This window comes from Neodiprion lecontei, chromosome 2, assembly GCF_021901455.1.
Source record: "Neodiprion lecontei isolate iyNeoLeco1 chromosome 2, iyNeoLeco1.1, whole genome shotgun sequence".
In the NCBI taxonomy this organism is placed as follows: Eukaryota; Metazoa; Arthropoda; class Insecta; order Hymenoptera; family Diprionidae; genus Neodiprion; species Neodiprion lecontei.
The window spans coordinates 10,165,349-10,185,168 of NC_060261.1; the positions used below are offsets into that span (position 1 = coordinate 10,165,349).

The 19,820-nt window shown below is 38.4% G+C and overlaps 1 protein-coding gene across 2 annotated transcripts in view; it reads right to left on the reverse strand.

Moving 5' to 3' along the window:
* Positions 1-8,614, reverse strand: part of LOC107220228 (5-hydroxytryptamine receptor) — a 177,845-nt gene extending 169,231 nt beyond the window's left edge. For both annotated transcript variants that reach the window (XM_046731592.1, XM_046731590.1), the window contains exon 1: positions 7,859-8,614. The gene's annotated coding sequence lies outside the window, so the exon portion shown is untranslated. The remainder of the gene's footprint in view (positions 1-7,858) is intronic.
* Between the last annotated feature and the right edge of the window lie 11,206 nt (positions 8,615-19,820).

Consider the following 19,820-nt stretch of genomic DNA (forward strand, 5'->3'; position numbering starts at 1 on the left):
AGCGGTAACCAGAATGGCACTACGGGATTTGTTATCTGGATGAGATATGGTTACGGGACCAAGGGTGGGAATTTCGACCGGTGAATAAATAAAACCCATTGGGGGTAGGTTGGCCGGGTGTCCGCAGCATAGCGCGTCCCGGGAATTAAGTGCACAGGTGGTGCCACCGGCGTTCAGGCCTGTTGCTCAGTCTCACCGTGACGCGAGCGCCGCTTCCAAACGACCGACACGAATGATCAAAGACCGTTCAGGGTGAGTGGGGATTTGGTTGAGGATAGCGAGAGACGAGGAGGGGTCGGAAAGAGGGGCGGGGTTGGGGGGGGGGGGGGGAAGGGGCAGTAGATGGCGGAATTTTAGCGAATAGCTTCCGTCCGGTCATGTTCTCGCGAAATCCTTGCATTCGCACCTTGACCGGCTTAGCATTAAGCTCGAGGGTGAAATAACGACGCAGGCATACTCGCACGACTGCAAAATTATCGTTAGTGATGGTGAGCTGTTTGCGAAAGAAAAAAAAAATAAAAGAAGAAAACAGGAAAAAAAATTACCAGAACCGAGGGGAAAACGGTATAATCTTTTTTAGTCGAGAAAATCGATTCAACTAATGGGATAACTTGGAGAGAAAAAAATTAATTGGTAGAAAGTGCGGTGGTGAGATTCTCGAGAAAATCTCAGTAAGTACGATGACGAATGTCGTGAATTCGATAAGTTTAGGGAAGTTTTACTGGAATTATGACACCCTCGAAATACTGCGTGTATCACATTGTTATGGGGGAGGGAGTTCAGCTGAGTTTTGAATTGAATTTACTGGTAAACTAACTTTCCAAAATTCATGAAATTCTAACGTCAGCTTGTTCTTGTTAAAAGTAACCAACGAGGATTTTTTTTTTTTGGAATATTATAGAATCAAACTCGTGAGTGAGAATATTTTGGTCGATGAATTTTCGATCTTAATTTATTTCTCAGATTCCACCGAACATATGTTCCAGGTTTGGAAAAACACACTCGGTCACGTCAAACGATTTTGGACAGCGTATTTTAGGTATACTGCATTTATTTTGAAGATGAAATCATGCTTTCTCAATTTTAGATTCAGGTGCATCCGATACCAGAAACACGATTATAGGAATTAGTTTTGCGATCGGAAAGAATAAGCTGTAAAATAGACATGAGGATTTCTGTGGTCAGTTGCTGAGAAAATTAAGCATTATGCTAAACAGGAAATCCATGGACATCCCGAAACCCGCGTTATACATCGCAACATATTTTGACTTAACGAATTAAAAAGTGGTTCGCAAAGTACAACAATAAGAAACCACGAGTTATAACCAAACACGTGAGAGAATTAATCATATTGTGAAACTCGTTTGTCGAGCAATAATTACGATAATAAACGAGGAAAGATGGATTTCTGGGACGAAGAGTGGTCTAGACTGCCAGTTCAGAACATCAGGAGCACACGTGTATGCTTTATTACTGGGAAAGTGAAGAACAGGTCAAACTCACGTGTAAGAGTTACTCGGTGAGATAGGCAGAGTTTTCTAAGATGTGATATTTAAGTGAATCAAACCACAAATCCACGTCGTTGTACCGTAGGGGCAAAAAATATGCTAATTTTGACACTTTTTCAACCACCCGGTGAGGCCATAAAAAATTTGCTTCTATTCAAGGCCACGTGCGTGCCACACGCCTATCAACGGCTGACGAGTGGGACGTGATGTAAAATTTACACGCCAATTCCACACTCTGGTTCTCTGTAACTATAATGTGACGAGTTCCTGGCGTCCTTCTGACGTCTATATTGTGTATTAAAGAGAATGAGTCTTCAAATGAAAGTGGACAAAGCGAGTGAGGAATGGATCATGTTTTTAAAATATAACGGTCGGTGTTATGAGGAATCACGAAAAACGGCGATCCTTCGAGTAGTAAACATCTTAACTAATCTATGTATTCGATGAAAGCTTTTCGATTGAATTCCCGCAATCACCACGCATCCATTATGGTTCTTAGTAACGGGGAAAGATTTTTCAAAAGCCACCGAACGTTGCGGTAAAGACTGAAATGGTCTGTCTGTCGGATGAGTGGATACAAGTAAACAACCCTTCGTCTCAATCAGGGGTATTAACGATTTCAGATAACAGATTAAAGGTCCCTCGAACCGCCAGCCAATTACGACCCATAAAAACAGACGCTGGTGGGTGTCCTGATCCAAGAAAGAAAGAGAAAGAAAAAGAGAGAGAGAGAGAGAGAGAGAGAGAGAGAGAGAGAGAGAGAGAGAGAGTCCTCGAGGCTGAATGGAAAGATGCCTCGGTAAATAGATCCTTTCAGAAATCCCAAACAATGATAGAGCAGTATTATCGTTAAGGTTGAAAAGTCATTGTACACTCAACAGTTGTACGGTTTCACCTGCACAATCGGCGAACGGTGAAATGGGATGAGAAGCTTCGAGGCGAGCCTCATTGTTCAGCATAGAAAAATATGATGCGCTTCACGACGCGGTGCCCGAAGAGTGCACCTTATCATCGTGTACTCAAGGTCCGCGTGTATCGCATTACCGGAGATAATGGGGCAGGTAGAGTAAATCAGAAAGATGGAAAGGGGTCCTTTTACCGTGCCACTCCGCATAACCGCAACCACGAACGAACCGGAAGAAAGACCACGTCGCAACTGGCTGCATAATGTAACGCCTGTTCTAAATAGCCGTCAGCGATATGGAATCAGTTTCTGTATTTATACAGGGCCAGTGGTGGCTTCAACCCGGTAACAACAATGGCTCGTCCAACCGAGAACAGGGTATGTAGGTAACTGGTGCGCCATGCTAAACGTGGTATAATTGATGACGTTGCAGCGTTGGGCCCTGCTGCTCCTTTTCATTTATCATCCTCCATTTCTGAGGAGGAAAACTATACGCAGTAGAAGGTAACGTCGAGACCACGATGCGCTACTGCAAGCGATGTGACTTTGCTGATGGTATAACCGTCGACCGTTATGGACTTGAAGGTAAAATTTTCCGGATTATACGGAACGGTTAAGCACTGCTCGAACCAACCGTTGCTTCCAAATTTGTAGCCTTGTAATAAAAAGAGCTGGGAATGCCGCTCTTGTTTCACGTCACAACGGAACGTCAACTGCGGTTTTGAACAATCGCTTTGCTGGCTTTTGCCGAAGCTTCAAGCGTCCCCGATTGAGTTAGTTATGGTAGAGAGGAGTTGAGAGATGGCGAATAAGTGCAGGTTATGGATGGGCTTAGCCGCGTTCTCCAGCTCGATTAGTCATTGGGTTCCGACGCGTTATCGAGATGTTGATCACTTCACAAGGTTGGCTGTACACTCGAGTTTGGACGTATAATCGAATTTCATAAAGATTTCACGGAAATTCCTGGATTTTCAAGTATTTCAAAGTGAGTTTGAAAGTTTTAAAATGACTTCAAAGTTTTTATCTAATATCGACGACACTTCGTGAGACTTTAGGCCTTAGGTTCTACAGATTCGATAGAATGTTACGATAACTTCATGTGACTTCAAGAGACTTTAAAAACTTCACCGGGTTATAAGAAACTACAAGATTTCGTTGAACATCGTGAAAATTTGCAGGTCTCTACGAAACTAAATCCTGTGATCTCATAGCGGATACCATTGACATGAAAATCACAAGTTTTCAAAGTGTTTCACGTGAATTTGAAGACGCGTGTTCATACCTTACTCAAAAACGATTCAGCGTCGAGGTCGATGAGAAATAGCGAAAAAGCAGTAATGAAGCACCGCGACATTTCGACCACTTTGACCGTATTCTCAAGTACTTAACGCTGTCTAGTCTGATCCGTGTTAAAATCGTAGACTCGAGCATTAACTTCCCGTGACTTGAACAAAGTGTTATGCCTGTTTCCAGTAACGTTGAAGCCGCAAGGTGAACGAGGAGTATAAGAACAAAGCTTTGAGGGGCGGTTAAACGAGGGTGGAAAGGAAAACGCCGGGGTGAGAAATGGGCGGAAAAAGAGACCAAGGAACTCGTTCGAAAGAGCTTTCGGATTCGAGGGTGAAAAGTTGGCGATTCGCAGTTCCCGGGGCGCTGCATCGCTATCAACCACGTGGCCGAGAGTACGAACGGCAATTATCCTCCCTCCCTGCTCAGCAATAAGCAGACGCGATAGTAATTAATTTCAGTTGACACTACCGGAGGGAAAGAATTTTCTCCTGTTTCATCTGCATCCACTTTTTTTCTCTGGGGGAATGGCGGTGGATTTTAGATTTAGAATACACAGACTTTCATCCACCTCTTAGCCACTAAGAGGCCTCCGAGTTGGAGGCTTATGTGACTCGGATTCCCCGCGAATCCATTGGCCTTGCTCTTTTAACCCAAACCATAAATCATTGAAAGTGCTACCACGTCCCACGGGGTACCAGAAAATTTATGTTCGATGGAAAATCGAACGTTCTCTATTCGCCGCCTCAAGTGGATCGTGTCACAAATCTCACCCACCAGATGAACACCTACGCAGTCCGTTACACGGTGAACACTTGACGTGCCCGTGTGATTCTGTTCCCATATGGTTGTGAGGATAACCGATCGTGAACTGTCCTAAATTGCGAAATGAATTTTTCCCCTTTAACGGACGGGAAAAAGAATGGAAAACGGTATCAACAAAGGTACATTTTCATCCGTTTCGAATGGCCTTTAACACAAAGTGGCAAGATCGTCGCAATTCCTTTGGTTATGTAGGTAATTAAAAAACTCTGAGTACATTCTGTCTTTCACACGACAAAGGGTTTGACAAGATTAAAAAATTGTTCAAAGTAACAAAATGGTCTCTTGACCGAAGACAATTTGATTTATTCGAAGAAGGAAAGAAAGAAAGAAAAAAAAAATACCGTCCTCCGTGTATTTTAGCTTAATGTACCCTCTTCGAAACGAGTATTTGGTTTTTACTCAAAGAATTTATAGGACCGCCGTTGAGTTACGAGTAGGTTCATTACTTTGGCAATTAAAAGCAATCGTAAAAGTGATTGAAAACCGACTCGTAACCGCTGCGAAGATTGTCAATACTATAAATAGAAAAGTAATTTTGATTTCAAAGCGCGACGTTTCTCTCTTTCCTCTTATTATACCTAAGTATAGAACCACTTGTGTAAATAAATTTTTCCAATTTTATATCACCTCAATTCACACCGATAGTAATATAAATTGAGAAATAGATCCAACACGCATTTTATCATCGATCCAATTTCAATGCAGTTCGAGTCAAGAGGAGAAGAGAAGAGAAACAAAAAGACATTAAACGCTTGAGGTCGTAAACTCGACCCGAGCAATTCTGGCGCCACCTGTGGCAGCGAGACAAACTTGATTTTTGCGCTTCTGTTTTTTGAACGTCGAACTCGCGTTATGAGGGAGTATAAAAAAAAATAAAACAATAAAAAAATTTCTAAACACAAAAAGCAAGAAGCCGAGAGAAATATTTTCAGCGAATAGACACCGAGGAGCTTCCAAGAGTTATTAAAGATCTCGGTATCCAAGCACGAATCTCTTCTCATCCGGTGTGTAATTCCGAATTGGCAGTGAGACAACTCAATCTGTTAAACATTCATTCGCGATGATCGATCATCGCACGTAACGCTATTAGTGATGCTTTCGGCGATTTCAGCGATCTGTAAAACAAACCTGATAATGGATGTCTGCTTAGATGTGTGCCAAAAAAACAAAAAAAAAAAAAAAAAAAAGAAAAAGGAAAAAAGAAATCAGGAGGACCGTGATTTTAATTTAACCGTTTCAACGCCTCGTATTCACACTTTCCGCTATTAACGCTTGAAACATTTAACGCATTCCTTGTTGAGTTAATCGGGATTTGGTTAGTTCAGTGTTTACAATTCTCTTCGTAGAAAATTCGATTGATAGTACATTACAAGACGCGAGACCCACAAATGTACATTTCTACACAATATTGTGCGTAATATATTGGCGTATATAAAGGATTTTGCACGTGTGTGTCCGATTTATTCCGAGATTTTTTCGTTTATCCCCAAGTTTTAAAGTAGTTAACCAAATGTACATAAATGGCACATTACGATGAATAATTTTACATTTTTACCCGGCAGGCTTTAATCTCGTACGTTGGCAAAACGAAAAACGGGGAATAGGGAGGAATTACACAGACACCAAAATTCCTGTGCTAAAATTCCAATTGTATCATTCTTGCTACATATTCATTTATTCCCCATGCATGTGTGCGGATACCTGCGTCAATAATATTATGTTTCGTAAAAACGTTTATAATCTATACGCCTGTTAAAAATAAACAAACAATGAAACCGGCAACATGTAAATATAATAATATAATAGTATCACAATTAGGAGTCGATCTCTAACAAAGATGTGAAATTGCATGAAATAAAAGTCGGTGTACTAAACTGATGCGTCATTATCAATTGGACGGTTAAATTTATTTCAGCCTATACATCATTACATTATAGCATGAATATACTAACATATTTTTTATTTTGTACTTTGAGGGAAAAAAAAAAAAAATTCAATTTTTTAGGATGCAAAATTTGTCCCTTTTTTCTGTGTTGTCCATCGAAAATCCATAATCTATGTACCGACGTGGTGGATATTATTTTTTCCTGACCCTGAATGAAAAATGCATGGATTCGACATCATTCTCTGATTCGTCGGTGTAGCAAATATCAATCACTATCGATCGACGGGAACTCGATGCTTGGGTGCCCCGATAACATAGTGTTATGATACTAGCAGGTGTTCGGGAATGGATTGCAATTCTCCTACACGTGCATATATGTACACATACAATGTACATGCAAGCATAAATACTCGTTTTACATCCGTTTCATTGTTATTGGATTTTACGTTCGATCAACGTTTTAGTACGCACGAAATACCACCGTGTACGTTATAGGTACACGTACCATTATACATTTCCCTATTGTGTGGCAAAAGAAAACTTGGGCAAAATCAAATAACCTGTACTTCGTACGATCAGTCAAAAGAATCGCAACGACGACGATTTAACACACCTTTCTTAATTAAAGTCGATATAGCGACGCGTTTTTTGGAATAACTACTCGTTATTTCACGGAACTTTGGAACCGTATGACATGAAATTCTGTGAACGGTAACACAGCATTAACATACTCATATTTTCCAAACTCAATTGCTTCAAAGTTGTGCCAAAATGTTGGGGAAACAGTGAGTTCACAGTCCACGTCTCGTTAGGATGAGGCAACTTTAACGTCGATCTCATCGTTCGACACATGTTGCTCAAGAACCATCGTAATCAGAAAGTAGTCTCCAAAACCGGCCAGAACTTGCGTACAAGTTCATTCCGCTCTTTAGCCTTACATCCGAGCTCAATTTCCGTTGTTTATTCGTCGTAACACCGATCCGGTAAAACTTCCCTTAACACGACGTGACGCAATTGAAAATCCCATAACTAAAACTAACGACGGCCGGATGGTCGGATGTTCCTTCGTTGTAGTTTCCGCCAAAAAGGCTGATACCAGAGCAGGTGTTGGGAACGAGTATGAAACGTGCCCGTGTACGAAAATCGTACCTACATGTATATAAAGTGGAATTTCGACAATAGAATTTCCTCCCTTTTTCCCAGAGCAGTCGTCGTCGAAAAGGGGTTTGAGAGGCGAAAATCGGGGGGTGAATTTGGTCGTAAATATCCACAGCGTACGCGTATACAAGGCACTGTGTCAGAGCTTGAAGAAGATTGATTCAAAGGTAAAAGGTAAACCTCGTCGATGATCGCGAATCGGGTAAAAAAAAAACAAACAAACAAAAAAAAAACAAACAAACAAACATAACGACACACATTAATTTCATACCAGTACATACATATACCAACCTTAAATTACTCGTTGAAATCATCCCCGACTATCGTAATCCCGTGACCAATTTAATCAATGCGAACGATGAATTAAGCTTCGTGTAGAGAATCGACTATGCCGTATGCAATGTGTATTTTCTCTAACGCAACCGAAGAATAACTCCACACGGTAGATAATTCGCTGATAATTGTGAGTTTAACGAACTCGCATCGAATCGATTCAATTCGACAAATATTATTAAGATACTACTACGAAACATAAATTCATGTCAGATTTAACATTCCATCGTGAGTTCGAGTCACCCGATCCTTGTAAAAATCAAAGAAAAAACCGATTGATCGTGCCAAGCGAATCCGTTGTACGGAATCGTTCCATCAATGATAAAATATTGGTAAAAATTATCTGCGGGATGTTCGGACCGCAACAGCATCAGGTCAAAACGCGAGAAGCATAAACAACATCGTCTGGTCCCAGTTGCTCGATGGTCGCAGATTCGCTGCAATTCGTCATTTTCGCAACATCGTCGAGAAAAACAACAACAACAAAACCAAAACCAACACGCATGCACAAGGGTGCCGGGTAAAAATCCAACCGTTGCTCGGTCAGTAAGTCAGTGAGTCAGTGAGTCAGTCAGTGAGTCAGTGAGTGATTACGTGTAAGTCAGTGTGTCGGTGTGTCGCCTATGTGTGAGTGAGAAGAGTCTGGACCCATAAAAAACCGAGTCGAGGGATCGAGGCACAAGTCAGTGGGAATGATAACCACGCGCGCGTATCACGGTGTGTCGGTGTCAACTGAGTTGCTCCTAACGGCGGATTCGGTGCGCAGGCGTCTTTCTCCCCTCACCCTCCCCCGCCGCCGCCGCCGCCGCCCCCCTTTTCCCGCCCCCCCCCCCCCCCCCCCGCCGCTTTTCCGCGGGTTCTCCGCCGCCCCTCTCTCTATATGGATCCTGCCGTACCTAACATCCCTTCCTTCTTCCATTCGTCCCCAGAACCCGGTGAGTTCTGCGCCCCCTCGCAGCATCCCATCCCCCCGCCCCCCCCCTTTGCGAGTGGATGAGGAACCCCCCCCCTCATCCTCATCCTCCTCCTCCTCCTTCTACAGCACCCCAGACACCAGACCACATATCCAGCCGTCCTCGCTAGCGAACGATGCACGTTTTGCACTTCGCGGTTCGCCCGCGAAGGTATCGGATTTGAGTGATCTTTGACCTCAGCTTCTCATTCTGGGAAAACCGCGTGAGTGGTGAAGACAGAAGACACAGTATGAACGGAACTTCATGTCTTTGGTCTCGTGGTTGTATTTTTCAGTTATTCTTTTCGTTTTTTATTTTTTTATTTTTTACTTTTTTTTCCCCTTTGTCGTGGAATTCTTACATCTCAATATTCAACGAACATTGCAACAATTGTGTTTTGGGATAACTGATATACATGGCGTTATGGTTTCAGGGGCATAAAGAGATCGAGTTAAATTTTGGTCGAGGGTGAATTATTTGAGAGCTAGGAAAAGGGGCGAGGAAATAATTTTAAAATCTTTACCAATCCTATTTGAGTCACTAACGATGAGCATGATAAGCTGAATAGAAGTGAATCTAAGTAAATTAGAAGGATATAAACTATGATATTATCAGCAGTTTGAAGAAAGATTTCTCAGCAGCTGGGATGTTTTGAATTAAGAAAACTCTGGTAATTTTTTTAATCGATTTTAATATTGTTCACAACAATTTGTTCACCGTAAAGGTCTAGGTTGATCACTTAAGAAAATTTTATTAATGATTATCCTCAAAAAAATATAAATTGATTTGTTTAAGTGTGATACAATAGATGTTGATCAAAACAACTAAATTTACAAGTTATCACTGTATCATAATATGAGAAACAATTATTGAATATTTTTCACATAATTTAACGAACATGAGCCAGAAAACATTTTTAGAATCAGATAAAAAATTAAAAAGTTCGATTATTTTGAATATTCTAATAAATAAAACATTTTCTTAAACTGTTGACACTTGAGTTTGTGTTATTTAACACCTTCAGTCACAGAAGCCTGTAAAGTGGCAGCCCTTTTTTTTTTGTAATTCCTTTCATATTCCATGTAAGATCATGATTTCTATTGCATTTTCAGGTAAAAAAAATACTTAAACTTTGGAATGATTAAGATATTTTGTGAATTCACGATTGTTTGCAATTATTATAAGTAAGCATATGCACAAAAGAAAACCATATTATCGTGAATGTAATTCGTTAGCGGAGAAATTTAATAAAATATCTAAAACAATGTTTATAATCCATTCTGTTTTCACCCGATTTCAAGGGTTGTATTTAGTTTTAATAAATTTTGACATCAGATTCGAATTTAGCGTCAAAAATTACATAGGAAACTTATAGTTGCACTTCCGTGCCAAAAAAAATTAATTGCGTGACTGAAAGGGTTAAATTAACTCAGATTCATTTCTATAGCATAATAAGTACGTTGTTTCACTCGCCTTTACTATCATTAACGGGAATAACGTTCCAATATTTCATGCATTGCTTGAAATTTAAAAAAAAAATCAGTACCCGACAAAAAATTATCTACAGCAACAAGATATTTCTTGCATCATACGCAGAGGAATATTTTGTTAAAACTGTGTCTTCTGAGTTCAAGTTTTATAGGCCAGAGTTTATCGTTTGTTCAGTTTTGTTTCGACACTTTTTTAATCGGACTCTACATAAATCATGATAATAAATCCTCAAACCGACACACAGAAATACAGATGTTTATTGAGCACGATAGAGAAAGAAGTGTGTTTTCACTTGCTTTCGAACTTTTAGAATCCGATATACAGGTTTTTAAAAAAATGTAGGTTTGTCCGGCAAACTCCCGCGATGATCTCGGAAACGGCTCGATGAAGGAATTTGAAACTTACAGGATTTTACAATCAAATGATGTTACAATCATTTGGCTGCCAAGTTCTGTTAGTTTCAGATTTTTTTTATAACAAGTATCGTGAAAAAACTATTTGTCCGGATTGTTTTTTTTTTTTTTAGCAAGAAAGGATACGTAAAGGATGTCGAGAGATCGTCGCGTTTCATCTTTTTGAAACTTTAAAAAATTTCTTAAGACGCGACATTTGTAAGTTTTTGCCACGTGGCCCGTCTATTAAATTCAAACAACCTCGTCAAATTACAGTAAAGCACGTTCATAACGAATGGAATGTATTTAATTAAGGGTTTTTGTGCACGAGTAGTTTTTTTCGAAAAGTTATCATTAGTTGCGTCGTAGCTTAATTTTTTTTTTTTCAAGTAGGTAATGAGTGAGGTTCATTTATGAAAACCTTAATCTCTTCTTTCATTAGAAAAGTCCTTTGTTATATTCTGACAAGACGTTTTTTTTTCAGCTTCAGAAGTATAACGTTATTTTTCACCTGTTATTATTCGAGCGGAAAGTAGAAGAAAAACTCAACTAAGGTTGAGACGCCGCTTAACTTTAGCGACGGAGCTCATCTTTGTAGAAGATTTTCTTCTTGTAACGAAAACTAACGTTCAAAGTGCCGAAGGTTAAGAACAGGATCAATTTTTTCAAGACCCTCTACTTTACAGTTGAGTTTAAAAGATGTATGCTAATCAAATAAAATGCTTCTAAGTCTACGAAATTTTGAGTTCTCGTACATGCAGGAATTTCGATGGAATTGAAAAAATTTTACCTTGGAAACGAAAATCTTTCAAAACGATGCGAGACAATTTTTTTTTTTTTTCATATTTGGAACAATTATTTACACATCATTGTTTTTAAATTATGTACATTTCAACACTTCGATGCCAGATTTGTAGGAAATTTATCACGAACAAGTGAAAAATGGTTGCTGAAAAATGGCCGTTACGCACTATTGGATTAATAAATTTTTCTTTCATAATTAAAGTACACTGTATTCAAAGTTTATCCGAGAACTGATTGATTACGAAGGTCAGTTTCTCAAAAACTGCACAACTCTTCGTAATTCAAAATACTCTTTAATCTTATAATTTCTAAAGACGTTCCATCGAGATTTATTGATATTTGATTTTTGAAACGTCATCAATATTCTGCAACAATGTTAGAAAACGTTCGGACATTCACGTTAATTTATACAGACGAATTTCAATTGCGTATCGGAACAATATTGCAAGAATGAAAATGTTTCGTTGAACGAATTTCTTTTTCTCGTCAATAAAATATCTACTAAAGAAAAATGTCTTACGATAAATTCTGGAGTTTAGTCATGCGACGATTCTCTTACAAATCTTTGCTGGAATGCAGCGATCAATTGTTGCAATTATTTTTCTACATGCCTAAAATTGCACACAGGGTAATTGGTAATGCAATGAAAAAATTGAGGACACGCTGTTTGAGCAATTTCGAACCAGGCCTTCTGAATTCCCCGACTTTTTATAGTGAGGATAAACTATGAACCCAGAGAAGATTGAAGAGGTTGAGTTACTGTCTGAGCGTATATCTTATAAAACATAGATCACACAAGTATAGAGAGACAGAAAGAGAGAGAGAGAGAGAGAGAGAGAGAGAGAGAGAGAGAGACGTGAAGTAAAAAGGCAAGCAACGTTTCACCCTTAAGATGTCGAGGCAACAGCTGCGTGCCGGTTTCTCATTTCATCGGAGTATGGATACTGCAGAAAATACAAAGGATAATGGGCTTGAATATCTTCCAGGTTTCGGTCGAGTATCATGTTCAAAGGCTTTACAAAATTTACGAGAAAGTTACAATTTCCCTAATTCCTGTACGTGCGTAATACCGTACATAGGTAAATTATTCAACAGTGGAATGAAAAATCTAAAAAAATTCAGAGCACCGTTTCAGAGTTGGGACAATTGTAGAAAAAATTTAAAAGAAAACAAAATATGGTAAGGTCCAGACGTTGATTCTGTTCGCATGGAATTCCCCGTGTATATCATCCGTAGAGTTGACGCACTTTTATGTTTCTGACCTGATTCCGGGTAAATATGTCATTCGAATATGAGGATTACATTATGCAGAAATAGGAGGAAAGAGGAAACTATGAAGCAGTAAATAATGTGGGTACCCTTATTTAGATGAACTGTTCTTAGCTGTGTTAGGCTTGAATTATTCCCGGTCGTTTGATTTGTGAACGATATCCTACGAACAATGTCGAACCAGTGAACCAAATCCTAAAGTTATATTAACGGAGAAGAAGTGTAGGTCTCAGCAAATAAGTGAGGAACAAGTTAACCGAATTTCAATAATCTATCCAAGTTCATCGAAGACTTGCAACGCTGTTCGAATTAATTTCAAGTGAGAAAAACGTCCACACTTGTCTAGACACTTTTTTGTTCCAGTGATGGTGACAATTTTGTGAACTCGGTGATAAGAATTCATCACTTTTATCCAACTTTGGCCTACTTGGATTCCGGTAGTTTCAAAAGTCGATCGAAGTAGAACAATTTTCACCACCTGCCGCCTGCGCGGATTGTTTCTTTGATCATAGATTCGATTGGACCAGTGGTTTAAAATGTGACTACACCAGGTGCAACTGGACGGCAGTATTCCATTAACCCAATTACACATCAACTCGTTCTTGAAACGGGTTCGATAGGACAACTTCTCCGTAGTGATTGGCGTATGAATTCCGACGAAGCAGTTGATTTTATGCACCAACAAACGATAGGCAAACGAAGTTCAGGAAGCCGCGAGCAAATTTAATAACAGGAACGACTTGGCTAATTGATTCCAGAATTCACGGTCGAGTAATGCAAATCGATATACAGTAATTTTTGTGAATACAGATTTCGTTACCGACACTTCAAACGAATATTTTAGAAAAAGGTTCGTGTCTTGGCTAAGAAAAGTGTCGGTAAGGGGATCTGCATCGGAAACCAGCACTGTATGTTTGTCGATGGGACAACTTGTCTGTAGTGATTGGTTTATGAATTCCAACGAAGCAGTTCATTTTATGTACCAATAAACGATACGCGAGTCCAGAAAGTCCCAAGCAAGTTTAATACCAGTAACAGCGAGTTGGCTAATTGATTCCAGCATTCACCGTATGACCATTGATCCTCACAGAGTGTTCATAACAGAGTACATTTCGCACAACAATTCGTGATAATTGAATGGAAGTTGCAGCTATAAGTTTGTCCGTGTTTTACTTCAGCAAAATTTTTTATTTTTCATGAAAATCAATCCTCGTTGCTCTTCTTCCGCCGCAGTGACACGCGGTAAACGTATCAAGTCCAATTCATCTCGCAGTGGCGTTCAATTACAGATTCAATTTCACCTGCCTCTGGTGCTGCTGGTTACTCTCGGGGTGTCCGTTTCCTACACCGACAGACTCGATCATACGTACGCGTACAAATCATGCACGCGATGCTTGCGGGTGAGCTTGCAAGCTGCTGCATCCCTGCAGCGATCAGTAAACACTTTGTTCTCGCATCTCATACGGAGAAACACCGGGAGTTTTGTTTCCATTTTACCTCTGGCGGGTGTAGATCTGCATTATGGAATATAACCTCTGTATGCGAATGAAATGTTACTTTTCAGTCTTGAAATCCATATGTAGGAGATACGCATTATTCATCCGACTGCTGAAAGCTTCGGTGCATCATTTTTTTTTATTTATAGAGGGGAACAAAAAAAAAAAACTGTTTTACCGGCTCGATGTGCTTTTTAGACAACTATCGTTCATATGTATCTTGTATGCCCACGTACTGCAAATACTGCTGATTGATTTTGCACAGTTTGCTTACTTCGGTTTATTCCCACTAATGAAATTTCTGAAGATTTAATTCAACTTTTAATTTGCGGTAGTTCAATTGATAGGAATTTTTTTCAAGTAATCGTGAATAACTGCGATCGGTTTATACTTCGAATCCAACGTTATAGGATTGTATAGAATTAGTGGGAATTATACGGATCAGGTATCAAAACTGTGTACAAGATTCAACAAACGAGTTTTACAATTTTCGCCGAAATTTACAATCTGGGAATAAAACTTACACACGTAGACAATGTTTTTTTTTTATGGAAATTGAGATAAGAAAAAAAATAACTTGAAGCTTCACTGAAACTTGATGAAAATGACCAACAAATCGATTTTGTTACTACAAAGTGAACGGTTTAATTAAGTCGAATGAATTATTTTTCTTCATCCAATGTAAACTTCATCAGTATATGTAAATATGATTACATAACGTAACGTACCGTTTGAGAATTTTTTCAATGAAATTCTTCGTGACTTTAATATTCTGTTATAGATGGTATTTGCAAAACTTTCAAGAATGTTCGAAACTTGAGAGATAAAAAAAAAAAACTAATTACGTATTTAAAATCATTTCTTATGTTTCTTTGGATACGAAGCAGAACCTACGAACAACGTACATAATGGGTATATGTTTAAATAAAACTGCGCGGATGCAGTCGACGAAAAAAAAAAAATAGAAGAAATTTCTTCGAAATGATATAATTTTTATTTTTTTTCTTCTCCATCGGTAAAGCGAGGTCACGAATTACTTTTTCCTCGTTTCTTTCTGCTTTTTCATTTCCTACCCCTGACATACATCACGGTGACGAGGTAAATGGGGTCCTAGATAGGCAGAAGAATATATACCTTGACACAGATGTACATATGTATACACTGCTTACACATGTTTCCACGATTGCTTTTATGTATCTGTATCCGTACCTCAGGAACGCTTCTGTCACGTTTGTGATATAATATGAGTATTACTACGGACTGCACAATGAAACAGAAAAAGAAGCAAAAAATCCACGAATCGAAAGGAGAGAAAGAAAGTACGAAAAAAGCTTATAGAAATTCCTCGATGAAATCAAGACACTGGGTGTATATATATATATATACATACATACATAAATATACACGGGTCGAAAGAAAGATTGATATAACGTCTGTTCGCTGCACGGTCGTTACTTCAATTTCAGCGAAATATATCTCAATCAAGTATTCCCCCTGCATCAGTATTCAGTACAAAAGAAGAAGCTTTGCATTTGTATTTTTATTTACGCCACAGGTATGCCATCAATTATATGCTTCGAAAGTTGTTTCGCAACTCTCGAATCTCGAATTCCTTCTTTCAACGAGCTTCTTTGAACTTTAAGTCGTCTAAAAATAAGCCCGCATTACTCGATCCGGTGAATTTGGAATCCATTTTGTTTCAGAAAGTGTTTCAATCGGCGCAGATTATGAAAAACTTAATAAGACCAGTACATTGAATTAAGTAAGTAAGTTAAGTAAGGCACGGATATGTATCCACATATATCGCAATTTTTTGTGCGAATTAGGGCTGATCGGAGTCGGTTGAAACAATTTCCGGAAAATCACTGTTTACAGCTGCAATTTCAACTAAGCGTAACGATAATATGCTTTAATAGAACGTTAGTAATCTGACTTATAATATACGTATAAGGCTGTAATGGTATTATCTGAATTGCAAAGAACATCTGGGGGCAATTTAAAAAATCGGAAAATATGTTTCCACCGATCCCATGTCCTGGATGTTGTAACACTAGCAGAATAATGAAAATAACCTTCTTATACGATCATTTATCGAGACAAAAATTACTGAACAATGCACAACATTAACGTCTCACTTAAGATTTAGTCCCTTTCAATGCAAAACTGAACTTTAACTGAGAAATAAAATGGGTTGTATTAAGTATTTCAACGGTAAAACATTGAATAAAACTGAAAGCTAATCAAATCTGACTGAAAGTAACAAAATTATCTTTTTCTAGGACAAAACACGAGTTTAATAGTTTTGAAATATATGGGATGAAACGTTTCAAGCGATTCCGAAAAAATTAGAAATGAAAATAATCGTAACTAACATAGTTTTGTGATTAGAAAAAAGAAATAAAAAAGTAAGATTAACAAAAATACTTGCATTTATAAACAAAAATGCGATGATGCGCCTCCCCTAAAACTTGAAAATTCTTCACGATCTTCAAAATCATCAATATAGGTAATATATATATATATATATATATATATATATACACACCTAGCTTAGTAAAGGTGGGATCTATTGTGCTTCAAGCTTATTACAGCTCTTTATAAATGTATAAAAGAAATAATTCGAGGTTGAGTAATATTATTAGCCATCCTGTAATAATGTAACGCAGTGGATGGCGCGGATTAAATAAGCGGAACACAGAGGCTTACGATAACTAGAATGGGGTTCGACTAAAGAGGGAAGAAAATTGCACTACTGGCACACCGGCCATTTAAGAGATAACAATCGGTCGAGAGATCGCCGTTGTTAGGTTGTATTATATATATATATATATATATATATGCGTAGTTGCTGGTGTGATGTACGTGTTACACGATTTAACGGCTATTATACAAGTACGCCAGAGCGATCTGCTCCCCCAGTTTAAAGATAAGCCAACGATTATTTAAGCGTTTGTTACGATGTACAGTAATACTTGGACTGCGATAAAATGGAAAGAAAGATAAAAAAGAAAAAGAGAAATAGATTCAAAAAAACCGGAATTAAAGTACGAGAAGAAGATGGAAGAATTAAAACGGGGCGGAAATAAGAGTTGGAAAACAAAATTTCACAGATAACGTCCCTCTGATCCGTATTTAAGTAACGCAATCTCAAGTTGAAAATTGTAATTATTTCATAACGAATTATTTCACTACGAGGAATTATCCTGACAGAAATTTCAAATTCGGCTGAAAAAAGCGGTTTGACTCGTACAGCTGTATTTCCATATTCGTTTCAAGTATTCGGCATTTTCGAAAAATCACGAGAAGGCAATATTACGAAACGGTAAACTGTAATTTTGATTTCACGATTACTAATGATTCTAAATAGTTTCCCAACTTTTTGGATTCGTGAAATTTTGCTTAATGATTTCAGGTAATATCACACGGATGTTCAACCTTATTTCCTTGTTTATTTTTTGAATAATCTCTTCGGCTGATTTTTAATGATGTTGTAATTTTTTCAACGAACAACAGAATTCGAAATCGATTGCAAACGAGGTATAATTAAATTCACCCATTCAAAAGTCAGTCGGGAAACTTTTATCTCTGTGTAACCTGTGTAATTAGTACGAGATTTATTTGGTTCGGCGAATTTCTGTTCAACAATAGGAACCAAGCCGAAGACGAGAATTTGAATACGACTTGAAAACGAGGCGGAACAATAAAGCAAAGAGGATATGTGTTGGTAATTGGATCTCGAGGCTCCGCTGTTCAACCGGATATAAAAGCATGCAAGATGCTACATCACGTACCTATTAAATACGCTTTCGCTGTCGCTGGTATTTCCGTAGAAATACAAATGAACTTTCAGCGTCACAGGATACTTCGATTCCGTGATCAAATGTTCGAAATTTAGCGAGGCGCGGAAGACGCGGCGAGGAAAACGTGAGAGAAAAACGGATGACGGAGGGATTAGACGAGTGGTTCGTATTGACTCGGACGAAACATCGACTCGGATACATGATAAATTATACAAAACGTGAGATAAAAGGGAAGTGATAAAATAAAAAGAAGGAGAAAAAAAAAGGGAAAAAATAAATACCACAAGGTTGAGAACGGGAAAAGCTTTTAGTATATTACTAACAATAAGCCGCAAGAGATGTGGCTGAGGTTGCCAAAATATTTCACTTTATTACCACCAATAACGTTGATTTTAATGCTGTGATAAATTTTTATGCGATACATATTCTTACGATATTTTATAAACGATTATCCGTCTATATCGCTTCGGTACATATTTACTTGGAACATAATTTTGCACGGCTGCTCGGGCTGGATAGATCATCAATTTACGATCAAAGCAAATTCAAACATCGATAAAACGCGTTATTCCCTCTTTCCGCTATTCTGTCACAAGCCGTATTCATGGTGGAGGGAAATCCAGAGTGAAGTGGAAAAAATTTATACGTAAAGTAATGATTGTGAAACACGACCAATCAAAGGACTTGAAATATTTAACGGTCAAGTTTTTCTATTTTTATTGTAAGACTGACAACGATGTATAGTAAGATCGGTTTATTGTAACGATAGTTCTAACTATGGAAATAAACATTTTAATACCGATTTGAATAATATTTATTATATTTTATTCCACAGTCATTTTTCTCGTTGAAAAACCTCATTAATGGCCGAAAAATTCATTTTTGACACAAGAGGGCGGAAACAAAAATCGTTCGAATAATGTAAGTCGATATACATATAGTGCTGGTTATAGAAACAGATTCCGTTACCGATATTTAACACGAATTTTCTAGAAAAGGGTTCGTGTCTAGGCTAAAATAAGTGTCGGTAACGGGATCTGTATCGATAATCAGCACTGTGTATCTACTAATGTAATTTCTGTAATGTCGTTCAATAATCGGGTTTCATCGGTTCAGATTCAAGTTTCTTATATGTTTTCATACAAGTAAAGGGATGTGGATTAGTTTCTTCAACCGTTTTTCCATATTGTTTTTACTTAGCCGCTTTTTCGCTACCATACCGGCTGAACAACCGTTGTAGAATCACCCATGTGGTTATACATACATATATACTTATAAATCATATTTTAGAGAGGAAAATAAGACGTAATGTAGTATATTTTGTTGCTTTCGCTCGGGCAGCGCCATCTGAATCTAAATCCCGCATCTCTCGAGGACCGTATACGATATTCCATGTAACACAGGTATGAATATGGCCGTCTTTTTAAGCCTGCAGAGCGGGCGTTGAAGCTCACTTCTACTCCCTAGGGAGTGAAAAGTATAACGTCGCAAGGACGATAAGTACATTTCTCCTTCCTAGGGAGGAAAAGTGTGACGTCAGCTGACTGCTGCCCCGGCTCGGTCGATAACTGGTAATTCGCGCCCGCTCCATAGGGATGAAAAATGGTCATTTTCGTGCCTGTGTTGCGTAAAAAAAAAAAAAAAATTAGGAGTAATTAATACTCCTGCATGTTACGTATAATTACAGCGGCAGGTGATTATGAAATTTTTGTAAA